This window comes from Pinus tabuliformis, chromosome 5_1 (assembly GCF_031772625.1).
Source record: "Pinus tabuliformis cultivar Carrire ecotype Pingquan chromosome 5_1, CPIR1, whole genome shotgun sequence".
Lineage (NCBI taxonomy): Eukaryota > Viridiplantae > Streptophyta > Pinopsida > Pinales > Pinaceae > Pinus > Pinus tabuliformis.
Genome location: NC_142305.1, coordinates 407235400 through 407251917, shown reverse-complemented (window position 1 = coordinate 407251917; position 16518 = coordinate 407235400). Strand labels below are relative to the sequence as shown.

The window sequence follows — 16518 nt, the reverse complement described above, 5'->3', positions numbered from 1 at the left end:
CCACGACTAATATTATCATGTACATATTTTTAGATTCGGGCTCCTTCTTGTTGTCCCTTGCATCTTCACTGGTTGTTTATTCCAATTTTCTTAATCCAGAGACTACCCAATTATTTATAATGAAATTTCTTGGGAATTGTTGGGGATTCTCAAGTAGAGCCCATGGAGGCATGGAAAGCCTTGTAATTGTACACAACGTGGTGAAAAGGCAAAATTTAGGCACTCTCGTTCGCACTGCCACCGCTTTCAGTGTGACAGAGATTATTCTTGTGGTCAGAAAATATTTCAACGCTTTCGGTAGCCATGGTTCCACTCTCCATTTAAACTTCCACCATTTCTACACTCTTCAACAAGCTCTCCCTAAAAATCTAGTTTCTAGTTTGCACTCTGGTGCTTCTTCTTATTTTCCCTCTCCACCAAATGGCTCTCCCTAAAAGGAAATCGAATTTCAATGTAAGAGGTTCTCTGCAAGTACTTCCACCCATCTTCTACGATATTGTAGTTTTGCATTGCATGAGGAAATTTGGTTTCCAGATGAAATGGGTTGAAGAACGAAATTCAACGAACCAAAGATAATTGCATTTGTAGTAGTGGTGAATCCGATGAACGGGCCAACGAATAGGTTGTTGACTTTGGAGTCGTCTCTAAAACCATTGAACCACTCGAGAGTGACATTCACTCTGACATGGACATGCTAGGGGTTTATAATCCTCCATATTTCGTATACGTTCATTTCATAGGTTATGTTTTGTTGTCTTCCTTTTGCCCAAACTGGATGAAAGAGGAGGGGTCATCTGGATCTTTCTCTCCTCCATCGGCGAAGACCTTATGAGTTTCGTGGTTTTCAATGAGGATCATCTGAGATATCCAGCGGGTGGACAAAGATCACAATCCCCTGCCTTCCACAACCCATTTTCTGGCGAGAGGCGAGGCTTTTAGTTTTCGCAATCTCAATGATCCAGCTCAACTACACACGGCCTTTACCTTCGATCAGGATGAAATGCATGTCACATTCCTGATAAAAAGCTATTCCAGATACTGAGTATACCCGGCTTCCCGTTCAACGATATACAATGTTTTTTTAATCTCGAGAAGTTCGGTGCATTCCCGTTCAAACGCATATTGTGTAGGATGAATTGTATTGTACCATTAATTTTCTTATGGTGCGAAAATCTTTGTAGCTGGTCGTCCTGCAGAAAGAATACTTTTTTAAGGGTTTGAACTTGGGAATTTAAGGAAATTAATGATAAGACTTTATAAGATTTGAAATATTTTTTGGATAAGTTGTGGGCATGAAGCATGCAAAATTCAAAATGATTTTATCATTTGGAGCAGAGTCGATTTCTTTCTTTCTGAGGAGTGGTCTTCCATTTTCTGAGCCGAAATCCATAATTCTGGAAGCTTGGAAGTTTAAACCAATTTCTTCTTTGGTGATTCACCTTCCATGCTCTGAGCTTTCCCAATATTTATTTTGTTGTGTAGCCATCAGAGCTAATTTTGGCCCTTGAATTCTGAAAGCCGTCTAAAATTTCCTGGCATCTTTCCTTTGCTGCAGACACAATAGAAATTATTTGTTTTCTTTGAGCCATTCTTTTTTTTAAGAAGGTTTGGGTGTAATTATTTTGGAGAGAATTTTTACAATGAAGAGAAGTGAAATTATCTTAAATCGATTTCATTTGGGAATTTTTTTTATCATTCTAAATTATTTACAATTATTATATTAAATTTTCCCCATTTCTACTTTAAGGCAGGTATTTAAAGCTCTATTTGTAAACCCTTTTCAAAATGAAAATTTGAAACTCTCTTAACTTTCTCTAAAGAGGACTTATGGGTGGTGACTAATAAGAAAATTTGAAACCCTCTTAACTTTGTCTCCTCTTTTACAGGTGGTGACTAATTTTTGGGATTAGTTTTCATTTTATTTCTAGATCTAACTTCTAATTTTTATTTTTAAGTTCATGCACATTGCATTTTAAGTCTAATTTCTTTGGCTACTTGATATATTGCATTCGAATAGTTTTTCTTAATTTCATTTGCATTTTTAGATTTAAAAGGGTCATTGTCAATCACATTTGATGCTCCCTTGGTTTTATTATCATAACATAATATAAGTGAATAAAATCTTTAAGCATTTTCTATTAAAAATATTTTAAGATTAAATCTTGTAATTTTGGGCTTAAATTATTGAATCAAAAGTGGACGGGTAACTATATATATCTCAAGCACTCTCTTTTGTAAAGCATCATTCTTGAGGTTGATTTCTCATTGATGCATTGTGTTTTGCATTCTCACCTTGCATCTGATCATTATAACTACGATTATGGGCTTATTTTATTGAAAGAAGTATTAACAACATTTCCAAGGTATATCAGTGCTATAGGAGAGGAGGAAAAACCACATTTATTGGAGGTGAGAAATTCAAGTCAATTTACTAAAATACAATGAAGTGAAGAAACTTCCATTTTTGAAGCCAATAGACATGGAATAGTAGGAAATAAAGACAGGGAGAAAAGGAAAAATATATCTATGAATATCGGGTAGGAGGAAATGAAGGGATGTTTTATCAAGAAGAAAGTTCTTTTAATGATATTAGTGAGTAGAGCTAGAAACATGATTGGTAATGGTCATAATGATGATCTACATATTTTAAAAATGTGAAGGTGTGAAGTTGCATGATGACCAAATGATAATAAACGAGGAAGATATAGGAAGGAATGTTGCTAGAAATTTTATACGAATACCTTGAGAAGGAATGTGTACATAGTGACAAAAAGAAGTGAAAGTCAATTAATAGAGATTGTACTTGACTCATTATTTCATGAGTAGGACTTCCCATAATGTTAAAAGAGGTCATTTCCACGTAACACCTCACATTTAAGTTTAACAAATCCTCATGCAAGTAAATTAAGCATAATATAAAATTAAATCATGATGAAAAAATGTTTATATGCAATTGCATATAGCGGTATTGGAATCCGTAAGCCAAAGGGTAAATGGATGTAAAATCAAGGGATTTTAATTTTGAGATAGATGATTTAAATAACATGGTATCACTAGTAATATCTTAAACAAATTTCACCAAAATTTCCTTGGGGGAAGGAAGAATATATGACAAGAGATTAAGACTCAAGATGATGAGGCTCATATGAAATTTAACAATGTACTTAGATGATTATACCATTGGTGTAAATGATCAACTAACTAGTTGAAAGAAGTCGAACTGATTATTGAAAAGTAGTTGACAACTTGATGAAAACATATTGAAGATGTTTCATGCTATCATGGTAGGAAGATAATGATGTACATATGGTTCTTATAGTGATAAGGTATCCATACGATAGTAGCAATATGCATAGGTATTATGACGTTATGTCAAGGTATATTGACATATTCATTTACTACATGATGATAGGTATTTAATGTTCAATACTCATGATGGATATGATATGCATAATGTGGCAATGAATTATGATGTTATAATATGAGGATTATCGACATGTGGTTCATTTATGTATAATTATGTTGATGGTATAACTGAAGCATGCGATAGTTCCATACAAATATATAACATGCATGAGCATGCAGTTCCTTATTATTCATAATGTTGTGATTAACAAAGATGAACGTTCTCATGTTGACATGCAAGAGTTGGCATGTGGATTATTTCCTATGATAGTATCATGGTATGGTTAATGCATTGGATGCATGTTGAGATATGATGATTGACAGGACTCCACAAATGGGCCGAGAGGGTCGGTTTATTTGATGATCTCTTGCGAGCCCATACGCACGAGGGATAATAAGTAACACCATATGGGTTGGGGACAAAACTCAATGAACACTACATATGCCATTGGTTCCTTTGTCTTGTGTATAGCTCTCGAATGATTGCTCTAGAAGAGATATGGGACCATCTTGAGGAGGCCAAGTGTCTAATGTTCTAGGCTAGGTGCTTGTTATTGGATTGGGATGCCGAAGTCTGAAAGGGATGTAAAGGACTTCAATGCCTGGGGCTGTGCGCCTTAGTAGTTGTGGAGGCAGTGGGCCAGCCTTGTGAAATGCCCGGGGTCATTTAGTACTGGACAAGATGCCTGCCTTGGGGTAGGTGAGGTCTGAGTTAGGCACGAGGCTTGGGGCCAGCCTTGGACTAGGATACAGACCGGGTCAGGCTTAGCCTGGTGCCAAAAGTGGGAAAAAGGACAGCAGATCCTTGAGATTTCCCGGGGTGTTGGGGACTTTTAATGCCTGCTGGTTATACTACCTCAGCAGAGGGTGTTGGCAACATGAAGTAAGTAAAAGAACAAATAATAAATAATACATAATTCAACATAACTTCGGGACGAAGTTCCTTAAAGTGGGAGAGTATGTAATATCCCTCCCCTTAATAATAAATAGTAAATAATAAAAGTAATAAGTAATAATATAATAATAAATTATAAATAATACAAAATAAATAATAATAATATAAACAATAAATAATAAATCACTTAATAATAAATAAATAAAATAAATCATAAATGTTAAATAATAAATGATATTAAAAAATATACAAGAAAATAAATAAAAAAGATAGTAATAACTATACTAAAGCTCTAAATAAGAATAAATAGAAATAAAACAATGAAAATAATAAAAAAAATCAGTAAAGCAATCAAAAAGAAGAAAATAAAACAAGAAAGCTAAAAATCAAAAGAAATGTAAAGGAATAAAACAAGAAAGCTAAAAATCAAAGTGACATGTAGACACATGGAGTGTGTGCATGTGGTTCCCATCCAATGTTTTCTCTTTTTATTAAATGGTGAGGAGGATGGAGGCATTCCATCTTTCCAAGATTCTATCTTTCATTCTCTTGGGAGAATGGTGTTCTAAGACATAAGAGTCACAGATAGTAGTATATTGATGGAGGGCTCGGGGGTGGCCAGTTGTAGCAAATTCTTGCACAATTGAGCCTATGGTTGGGTGGAGAGTCATCCCCAAAACCTTGTTGCGGTAAGCCTACTTCTACCACAGGTAAGCACTATTCATAGTTGAATTTAGTTTATTAGTTACATGTTTATTTGGCTAGGTAAGTGCCACTCTGATTTAAATTTAATGTTAATTAGAAAAGTTAATTAGATATTTATTTTTGGGTTGTTACATATGGTATCAGAGCTTTGGGTCAACCGTTAGGGCCTATGGGCATCTTAGAAAAAAAATAATTTATTTTGTTTCGAATTTTTAACTTGACTTGTTTTTAAGTTACAGGATGGTTACTTCCAAGAGGCCGCATATTTTTTTCTACAAACCCTCGCTATACACGTAAATTTTTTATTCAATGCATACTTACTACATAGTTATATTTTAATGGTGTTCATTTTTAAAGTCATTCCTATGGGTAATTTCCACGACTAATATTATCATGTACAAATTTTCATATCCATGCTCCTTCTTGTTGTCCCCTGCATCTTCACTGGTTGTTTATTCCAATTTTCTATTCCAGAGACCACCCAATTATTTATAATCAAATTCCTTGGGAATTGTTTGGGATTCTCAAGTAGAGCCCATGGAGGCATGGAAAGCTTTGTAATTGTACACAACGTGGCGAAAAGGTGCAATTTAGGCACTCTCGTTTGCACTGCCACTGCTTTCGGTGTGACAGAGATTATTCTTGTGGGCAGAAAAGATTTCAACGCTTTCAGCAGCCATGGGTCCACTCTCCATTTAAACTTCCAACATTTCTACACTCTTCAACAAGCTCTCCCTAAAAATCGAGTTTCTGGTTTGCCCTCTGGTGCTTCTTCTTGTTTTCCCTCTGCACCAAACGACTCTCCCTAAAAAGAAATCGAATTTCTATGTGAGAGGTTCTCTGCAAGTACTTCCACCCGTGTTCTACGATATTGTAGTTTTGCGTTGCATGAGAAAATTTGGTTTCCAGATGAAATGGGTTGAAGAAAGAAATTCAACGAACCAAAGATAATTGCATTTGTAGTAGTGGTGAATCTGATGAACGGGCTAGCGGATAGGTTGTTGACTTTGGAGTCCTCTCTAAAACCATTGAACCACTCGGGAGTGACATTCACTCTGACATGGACATGCTAGGGGTTTATAATCCTCCAGATTCTGCATACGTGCATTTCATAGGTTATGTCCTATTGTCTTCCTTTTGCCCAAACTGGATGAAAGAGGAGGGGTCATCTGGATCTTCCTCTCCTCCATCGGCGAAGACCTTATGAGTTCTGTGGTTTTCAATGAGGATCATCTAAGATATCCAGTGGGTGGACAAAGATCACAATCCCCTGCCCTCCACTGCCCATTTTTTGGCAAGGAGCGACGCTATTAGTTTTCATAATCTCAATGATCCATCTCAACTACACACGACCTTTACCTTCGATCAAGATGAAATGCATGTCACATTCCTGATAAAGAGCTATTCCAGATACTGAGTATACCTGGCTTCCCGTTCAACGATATACAATGTTTTTTAATATCGAGAAGTTCGATGCATTGCTGATCAAATGCATATTGTGTAGGATGAATTGTATTGTACCATTAATTTTCTTATGGTGCAAAAATCTTTGTAGTTGGTCGTCCTGCAGAAAGAATACTTTTTTAAGGGTTTGAACTTGGAAATTTAAGGAAATTAATGATAATACTTTATAAGATTTGAAATATTTTTTGGATAAGTTGTGGGCGTGAAGCATGCAAAATTCAAAATGATTTTATCATGTGGAGTAAAGTCGATTTCTTTCTTTCTGAGGAGTGGTCTTACATTTTCTGAGCCGAAATCCAAAATTCTAGAAGCTTGGAAGTTTAAACCAATTTCTTCTTTGGTGATTCACCTTCCATGCTATGAGCTTTCCCAATATTTCTTTTGATGTGTAGCCATCAGAGCTAATTTTGGCCCTTGAATTCTGAAAGCCGTCTAAAATTTCCTGGCATCTTTCCTTTGCCGCAGACACAATAGAAATTCTTTCTTTTCTTTGAGCCATTCTTTTTTTTAAGAAGGTTTGGGTATAATTATTTTGGAGAGAATTTTTACAGTGAAGAGAAGCGAAATTATTTTAAATCAATTTCATTTGGGAGATTTTTTTATCATTCTAAATTATTTACAATTATTATAAAAAAATTTCCCCATTGCTACTTTAAGGCAGGGATTTAAAGCTCTATTTGTAAACCCTTTTCAAAATGAAAATTTGAAACTCTCTTAACTTTCTCTAAAGAGGACTTACGGGTAGTGACTAATAAGAAATTTTGAAACCCTCTTAACTTTGTCTCCTCTTTTATAGGTGGTGACTAATTTTTGGGATTAGTTTTCATTTCATTTCTTGATCTAACTTCTAATTTATATTTTCAAGTTCATGCACATTGCATTTTATGTCTAATTTCTTTGGCTACACGATATATTGCACTCGAATAGTTTGTCTTAATTTCATTTGCATTTTTAGATTTAAAAGGGTCATTGTCAATCGCATTTGATGCTCCCTTGGTTTTATTATCATAACATAATATAAGTGAATAACATTTTTAAGCATTTTCTATTAAAAATATTTTGAAATTAAATCTTGTAATCTTGGGCTTAAATTATTGAATCAAAAGTGGATGGGTAACTATATATATCTCAAGCACTCTTTTTTGTAAAGCATCATTCTTGAGGTTGATTTCTCATTGATGCATTGTGTTTGATGGATTCTTCCCAGGGGGGCTGTTATATTTAGTTTACCCCCCTCATTTATCATGACACGGATTCCGAGAAAAAGAAAAGGGTTTCCAATATTATAGCGTTGGATCTTAAGTTCTAATTTTCGCTCTTGAATGTTGTCAAGAAGGTCCCGGAGGGGCTTGCGCTTCCTAGTGCAAGGAATTTTAGAACTTGTTTATCATCCATAGGGTTATCTGTTGGCCCAGTTACAGATACGCCGATAAGAATATCGTCGGCATATCTTACATAATGGACCAGCGGGTAGGTACGGCAAATGGTGGATAGTGCCACATCAAAGGAATGTAGGTATATATTGAGTAGCACAGGGGAGAGAGAAGCCCCTTGTGCTATCCCTTTCGATTCAAAGGAATAGTTGTATTCTCACCTTACATCTTTTCATTATAACTAGAACTATGGGCTTATTTTATTGCAAGTTTGTTGTACTTGTAATTTCGTGCAAGTCGTTCCTACATTGTTCATTGCTCATATTTCTGGTTGTCTCGATCTGCTTACTAACATTTCCATGCAACATTACTTATCTTGTAGTTTGAAGTATCTTCATCATTGAACACACGACTTCTCACTTCCAAACTCAATGGTTTACCATTACACCAATGAGAATGAGAATGCAGGACCTTGTTGATGATATATTAAGGATTTAATTTCATAGGGAATCACCCACAATGGACTCAGATTTGCAAAGCAATTATGGTGCATGCAGAAACGAGGGCCTGTATTTGTTTCAATATTCGGCCCATGTGCCTATTGTGTTCTCAAAAATCTTATCAACTATTTCTAATTTTAATCTTCCTTCCATCATTGTTAAATGTTTTATCCTCATTATATTAAATTAACATATCCTCCTAATAATATTAAATTAACATTCAATATGCATTTATGTATTATTCTCATTACTCAGAATATTCCCCTTCAAGGTTAATACGCAGCATCCACATTTGGACTATTACAATATTAGCGTCACATACTAAAGTCTTCAAGAACATATGGCATACGTGCCATGGGTTAATATGATTGTTCATTCGGATTCATATTAACATGATTGTTCATTCGGATTTTGTTTCTGAAGACACATCACATCAGGGAAGTACGATGAGTGTACTTCGGCCCAAACAGTTACCTGGGTCTTTTCACCGAATCTTTCCTTTGCTACTTGTTTCTTGATAGTTGCAAGAACAAATTGTAACGTGTATAATTTGTTGTAGGAACAATTATCTACTTTGGATGAGGAAATAGTACAATTGAGTGTGTAAATGGTACTATCTCTCAATGAATGTTTTGAACCACAATGTTAGGTTTATTAGTTGATCTTATAGTCTATGCAGATTTCTTGACATTATTGTCGAAAGGAACAATGGAATTTGATGGAACACACATAGCCATGGCCGAAAGCTTAAAAACTTTTGTCTTATGCAGGCAATTTTATGGCTAAATGTATTGTCATTTAAGGGATTCAAAATGGTGTTGCCTTCGTGGGTGCGCTTGCAGGGAAACCATATAATTAATAAAATGATTTTTTTGTGTTGGGGAGGAATAACCTTCCCAATCATCCGATCTAGTTCTGGGTCAGGTGGCAATATCTCTTCTTTATGGTGTGGAATATTTCTTTGGTTGTTTGATCTCTTAAATCTGCTTAGGGTAACCATTTGATGGCCAAGTTATGATTTCTTAATCAGATACTCAAAATATTTCACTCTACAGCACAAAATATAGATCCTTAAAAATCATGAAACTCTCAAATTAATATTGGTGTGACATATAATGATGAATAAATTTTCTTTTGAAGATCAAAGTACTTTCTTAACATAATAATGCCACCAACATTGAGACAATTCTCTAAGTTTTATTCTGACATCATTAGTACCTTCTAATTCATGTTTTCCATGGTTTATACTACATAAATTTGTAATCGTTGATAATTTATGGTTTAATTATGGTTTAAGTATTGTGATGATAATTTATGATAAAAAAATATCTTATTAAGCTCATAACTCTGATAATAAGGATAACTTATTAAGCTTATTAGACTTTGATAATAATTATTATTGAGTATATTGGTTCTTATTTTATGATGAATCTTGAGTTACAATAGTGTTTTTATTTCTCTTACAAGGTCTCTAGATCAACCTTCTTTTCTTTTACAGTTCATCAAATTTTTTTTTAATCACATTTTGATAACTGATTTGGCTTTGGTAGACTGATATACTTGTTAAACTAGCTACAACCAGCTTATTTTTTTTATATATCATTACAAAAGTCTGATATTAAATTATAGAAGACAGACCTGATATTAAATTAAGTGTAAGTTAAAGTTTGGTGCACCCATTAGTTCCTCATTGGTTTTTTCATACATCATTATACACAACAGGGGTGTAACTACTCACCACCGGTTCATTTTACTACACAGTTTACATAGCACTTGAAGTATTTGGATAATTGAAGTTGAAATTTTTCCCCAAATAAAGTGCTCTAAAATAGTGAAATCTGTTCCAATTCACAATGGATAAACTCTGATATCTTATTACCTTTACATGATCATTGTTCACTAGCATTTGTTCATTATTTTATTGTTCAATCTGATCTAAAAACACAAAGACAACATTCCTTGAATTTTGATCATACTATTCACTAATTATTTGGGTGGATTGCTATTCTCATTAGCAATAGCAGTTGTTTGGTATTTCTCTGGTCTATTATTGCAAGAACACAACTCTCTGAATGTGATCTTCTAATAAATTTAACTTTTCAGTGCCATTGCCACTCAGATGGAAAATCGTACAGACTTGGATTTCAATTTAGATGTTGAGTATAATATTACATGAGGTTTCGTGATTCAAGTGTAATTGTATATATTGGATAAAGATGTCTAAAGAGAAATGGAAAGGAGAAACTTGCTAATGATATTTCATGTGATTATGGCCAACTTGGATCAGATGTTTAAGGTGGTAGAGAAGAAGTATCACAACAGGGGTAAGAAATCAATAAGAAGAAACAACCTATTTTAGAACATAATGGAAGAGTTTGGTATAATCATGACTTGGTACTCTAAAGGTATCACTATAAGGTCTATCTAAGGATGATGCACATAAAGAAGAAAATATTGGCAATCAAATAATGAACTTGAAAAATCACGGTAATAATGAAGGTTATTTTAAGGAACCTGTAAGGTATGATAAATAGAATGATTGGAGAAGATAAGTTGTGTGCATAACAACATCTATAACAATGGGAGAGCCACATTGTAAAGTTTTTCATAGGTGACTAACTATATGAATGAATTATGGATAAGAAGATGTATGATAAAGATATTTTATTATGTTGATGTCTTAAAACAGGAAAAGATAAGAGGATTACACTTGGTAGCTATCTTAATGAATTTATTTATCAGGTATTACCCAAGTTGGAAACAGTAACAACATTTCCAAGGTATATCAGTGCTATAGGAGAGGATGAAAAACCACAATGATTGGAGGTGAGAAATTCAAGTCAATTTACTAAAATACAATGAAGTGAAGAAACATCCATTTTTGAAGCCAATAAACATGGAATAGTAGGAAATAAAGATAGGGAGAAAAAGAAAAATGTATCTATGAATATCGGGTAGGAGGAAATGAAGGGATGTTCTATCAAGAAGAAAGTTCTTTTAAAGGTATTAATGAGTAGAGCTAGAAAAATGATTGGTAATGGTCATAATGATGATCTACATATTTTAAGGTGTGCAGTTGCATGATGACCAAATGATAATAAATGAGGAAGATATAGGAAGGAATGTTGCTAGAAATTTTATACGGATACCTTGAGAAGGATTGTGTACATAGTTACAAAAAGAAGTGAAATTCAATTAATAGAGATTGTACTTGACTCATTATTTCATGAGTAGGACTTCCCATAATGTTAAAAGAGGTCGTTTCCACATAACACCTCACATTTAAGTATAACAAATCCTCATGCAAGTAAATTAAGCATGATATAAAATTAAATCATGATGAAAAAATGTTTATATGCAATTGCATATAGAGGTATTGGAATCAGTAAGCCAAAGGGTAAATGGATGTAAAATCAAGGGATTTTAATTTTGAGATAGATGATTTAAATAATCATGGTATCACTAGTAATATCTTAAACAAATTTCACCAAAATTTCCTTGGGGAAAGGAAGAATATATGACGAGAGATTAAGACTCAAGATGATGAGGTTCATATGAAATTTAAGAATGTAATTAGATGATTATACCATTGGTGTAAATGATCAACTAACTAGTTGAAATAAGTTGAACTGATTATTGAAAAGTAATTGACAACTTGATGAAAACATATTGACAATGTTTCATGCTATCATGGTAGGAAGATAATGATGTACATATGGTTCTTATAGTGATAAGGTATCCATACAATAGTAGTGATATGCTTAGGTATTATGATGTTATGTCAAGGTATATTGACATATTCATTTACTACATGATGATAGATATTTAATGTTCAATACTCATGATGGATATAATATGCATAATGTGGCAATGAATTATGATGTTATAATATGAGGATTATCGACATGTGGTTCACTTACATATAGTTATGTTGATGGTATAACTGAAGCATGCAATAGTTCCATACAAATATATAACATGCATGACCATGCAGTTCCTTATTATTCATAATGTTGTGATTAACAAAGATGAACGTTCTCATGATGACATGGAACAGTTGGCATGTGGATTATTTCCTATGATAGTATCATGGTATGGTTAACGCATTGGATGCATGTTGAGATGTGATGATTGACAGGACTCTACAAATGAGCCGAGAGGGTCAGTTTATTTGATGATCTCGCGAGCCCATACGCACGAGGGAGAATAAGTAAAACCATATGGGCTGGCGACAAAACTCAGTGAACACTACATATGCCAGTGGTTCCTTTGTCTTCTGTATAGCTCTTGATGGATAGCTCTAGAAGAGCTATGGGACCATCTTGAGGAGGCCAAGTGCCTGATGTTCTAGGCTAGGTGCCTGTTATTGGATAGGTTTGCTGAAGTCTGGAAGGGATGTAAAGGACTTCAATGCCCGGGGCTATGAGCCTTAGTAGTGCTGGAGGGAGTGGGCCAGCCTTGCGAGATGCCCAGGGTCATTGAGTACTGGACAGGATGCCTGCCTTGGGGTAGATGAGGTCTGAGTTAGGCACGAGCCTTGGGGCCAACCTTGGACTAGTATACAGACCGGGTTTGGCTTAGCCTAGTGCTGAAACTGAGAAAAAGGATAGAGATTCCTTGAGATTTCCTGGGTTGTTGGGGACTTTTGATGCCTGCTGGTTATACTAGTTCAGCAGAGGGTGTTAGCAACATGAAGTAAATAAAAGAATAAATAATAAATAATACATAAGTCAACATAACTTTAGGATGAAGTTCCTTAATGTGGGAGAGTATGTGTTATCCCTCCCCTTAATAATAAATAATAAATAATAAAAGTAATAAATATTAATACAATAATAAATAATAAATAATACAAAATAAATAATAATAATATAAATAATAAATAATTAAAAGTAATAAATAATAATACAATAATAAATAATAAATAATACAAAATAAATAATAATAATATAAATAATAAATAATAAAGCACTTGATAATAAATAATAAAAATAAATCATAAATGTTAAATAATAAATGATATTTAAAAATATACAAGAAAATAAATAAAAATAAAAATAGTAATAACTATACTAAAGCTCTAAATAAGAATAAATAGAAATAAAACAACGAAAACAATAAAAAATATTAGTACAGCTATCAAAAAGAAGAAAATAAAACAAGAAAAATCAAAATCAAAAGAAAAGTAAAGAAATAAAACAAGAAAGCTAAAAATCAAAGTGGCATGTAGACACATGGAGTGTGTGCATGTGGTTCCCATCCAATGTTTGCTCTATTTATTAAATGGTGAGGAGGATGGGAGGCATTCCATCTTTCCAAGATTCTATCTTTCATTCTCTTGGGGGAATGGTGTTCTAAGACATAGGAGTCACTGGAAGTAGTATGTTGATTGAGGGCTTGGAGGTGGCCAGTTGTAGCAAATTCTTGCACAATTGAGCCTACAGTTGGGTGGAGAGTCATCCCCAAAACCTTGTTGCGGTAAGCCTACTTCTACCACAGGTAAGCACTATTCATAGTTGAATTTAGTTTATTAGTTACATGTTTATTTGGCTAGGTAAGTGCCACTCTGATTTAAATTTAATGTTAATTACAAAAGTTAATTAGATATTTATTTTTGGGTTGTTACAGTTTCCATTGACATTCATTCTTGAGGCAAATTGAGAATGATTTACCTGCGGTTGGTTGTAGCTTTTGTTCATCCTTGAAGTAGATTGACCCCGATTTGCTTGGTGATTTCTATTTATCCGTGAAGTAGATTGACCATGATTTACGTGATGATTTTCTTTATGCCTTTGCTAATGATTGTCAACCTATTGACTTCTCCTTGCTGCATCAAGATAAATTTTGGACGTGGATGGCTTCTGTGCTTGAGATGCTTCATCAGTATATCCAAGACTTGTCTTGATTAGAGGAGAATGCTGCACTTTGAAAATCAAATCTAAGGTTTTAGATCCTTTAGAAAATCTAAGATTAAGAGCTTTTGTTTTCTCAATATCTTTTCTAAGTTCCACAATTTCACATTCTAACTTTTCATTGTGTTTTTCCCTTTTAGCAAGTTGGAATGTCAGAGTATCTATGATCATACTCTTTTCTTCTAAGAAGATTTTAAGTTTAGCAATTTTTTCACAAACATCATCTTCATCTATAGCATCCAAGAAATCATCATCTTCAAAAGCCATCAAAAGACTATCATCATTACCATGTTCACCTTCATCACTATTTGAAAATCCATCGCTATCATCATGTGGATAATGACTCTTCTTACTTACGTTCTATTTTATGTTCAATTTAACTTGTTCTTTACCCTTATCAAGTTGATCTCTATGAGGACATTTGGTTGCATAATGATCGAGTCTTCCACAAGCAAAGAATTTGAAAGGTAGCTTACCTCTGAATCTTCTAGAACCCCATTGAAGGTTCTTGACAAAGTTTGATTCTTCCTCTCCTTCTGACGTATGCCCCGACTCATTGTATTCTCCTCTTCCTGAAGCTTTGAATGCGGCTTCTCTCCTACCTAATGGACCCCATTTTCTAAATTTGAAAGCAGTTAGGATTTCGTGCAGCTGTGACATGGTGATACTCTGAAGATTCTGATTTTCTTCTATGGCCAAAACTTTTGATTCAAACTTAGAAGACAAAGATCTTCAAGCCTTTTCAACTAAAGTAACTTCTTTTATCTCTTCACCCAAGTTTTTTATGCGATTAATAATCTCATCTATACATACGAAATAATTAGCCACACTTTCATCATTATACATTCTGAGAGTTTCATATTGAAGTCTGAGAGATTGAATTTTTGTACGTTTTACCTGATCGTCTCCTTCATAGCTTAGAATGATCTTGTCCCAAATTTCTTTGGCAGTTTTGAGCTGCATAACCTTGGCGAATTCTGATTGAGATAGACTCCCCAATAGAGTATTGACAACCTTTGCATTTGTTTCATACAGCTTTTTACCGGCCATATCTGTAGGAGTTGCTGATGGAAATTTGTATCCTCCTTCAACGATATCCCAAACTTTTGTACCAAGAGATTGCAGATAAGTCGTGGTTCTTACCTTCCAATAGACGAAGTTGCTACCATCAAAGATTGGTGGCTTGATGGATGCCTCTTGTTCGTAGTTGCTCATGATGATAGATCTCCCTTCAAGCGATCAAGCTTCTTCTGAAGGACCTGCTTTGACCCCAATTGTAGGAAATAATACTGAGAGGTGGGGTGAATCAATATTATCAAGTCAAACAATTTTTCATTTTAAAACTCAGATATATATATATATATATATATATATATATATATATATATATATATATATATATATATATATATATGCTACTTCAGATACGGGAACCCGCGTATACACGCAACTGTGTCTAAAGCAAATAGCGTATATCCAGTAAACTTAAGATTTAGTTAATCCATTAACTGTTGATCCTTAATTAGTGCATCAGAGCTTCATTAACCATAAGAACAAAATAGATCATCACACACATGAACACAAGATATAAGGTGGAAACCTAATGTGGGTGAAAACCACCTGCTGCAATATGTCTCTATCTTCTTGTTAATAAGAAACTTCTTTTTACAATATTTCTGTAATGGTGTGGTCTTATAACAGTACACAGGCTTCTACCTGTAGAAGGCTACAACCTTATCTCATTCTCTAGCTTCTCCTAGAAGGGAGCTACAACCCCCTTAGCTCTTGTACTAGTTGATGTACTAGTACGTAGGTGCTGACCTACATAAGGCTACAACCTTCTCTTTTCTTCCAGGGACCACATTTCATAAATTTTCAGACTGCATCCATCAATAACATCAATCAAACATCAAATGTATGTGCATTAACCAATCCCCTTTTCACCAACCAAAACTGAATCAATCAATCACTTCTCTGAAATTTGTAACTAGAATAGAGTAACAGTAACCAGAAACCAAACCTAAACCTAGAGCACTGCAGCAATAAATAGAAGTAGGTAAAACATATTTTATGAGATGTACGCTACTTCAAGATGAAGAACCCGCGTGCATACGCTTCTGTATTAAGGAAAACCTGCGTATACGCTATTTTGAATTACCAAACCAGCGTGTATACGCACCTTTGCTATGCTGAACTTGCGTACAGATCTATAAAAGATAATTTACCTTTTCCAATTATTCAGACATCATTTATACACAGATTTT

General features: G+C 34.2%; 2 pseudogenes; both read left to right on the top strand.

Annotated features, from left to right (window-relative positions):
* Positions 1-539: 539 nt before the first annotated feature.
* LOC149165213 (putative inactive purple acid phosphatase 9) lies at positions 540-1042 on the top strand (annotated as a pseudogene).
* A 4877-nt stretch (positions 1043-5919) lies between these two features.
* Positions 5920-6422, top strand: LOC149165212 (putative inactive purple acid phosphatase 9; annotated as a pseudogene).
* The last annotated feature ends 10096 nt before the right edge of the window (positions 6423-16518 follow it).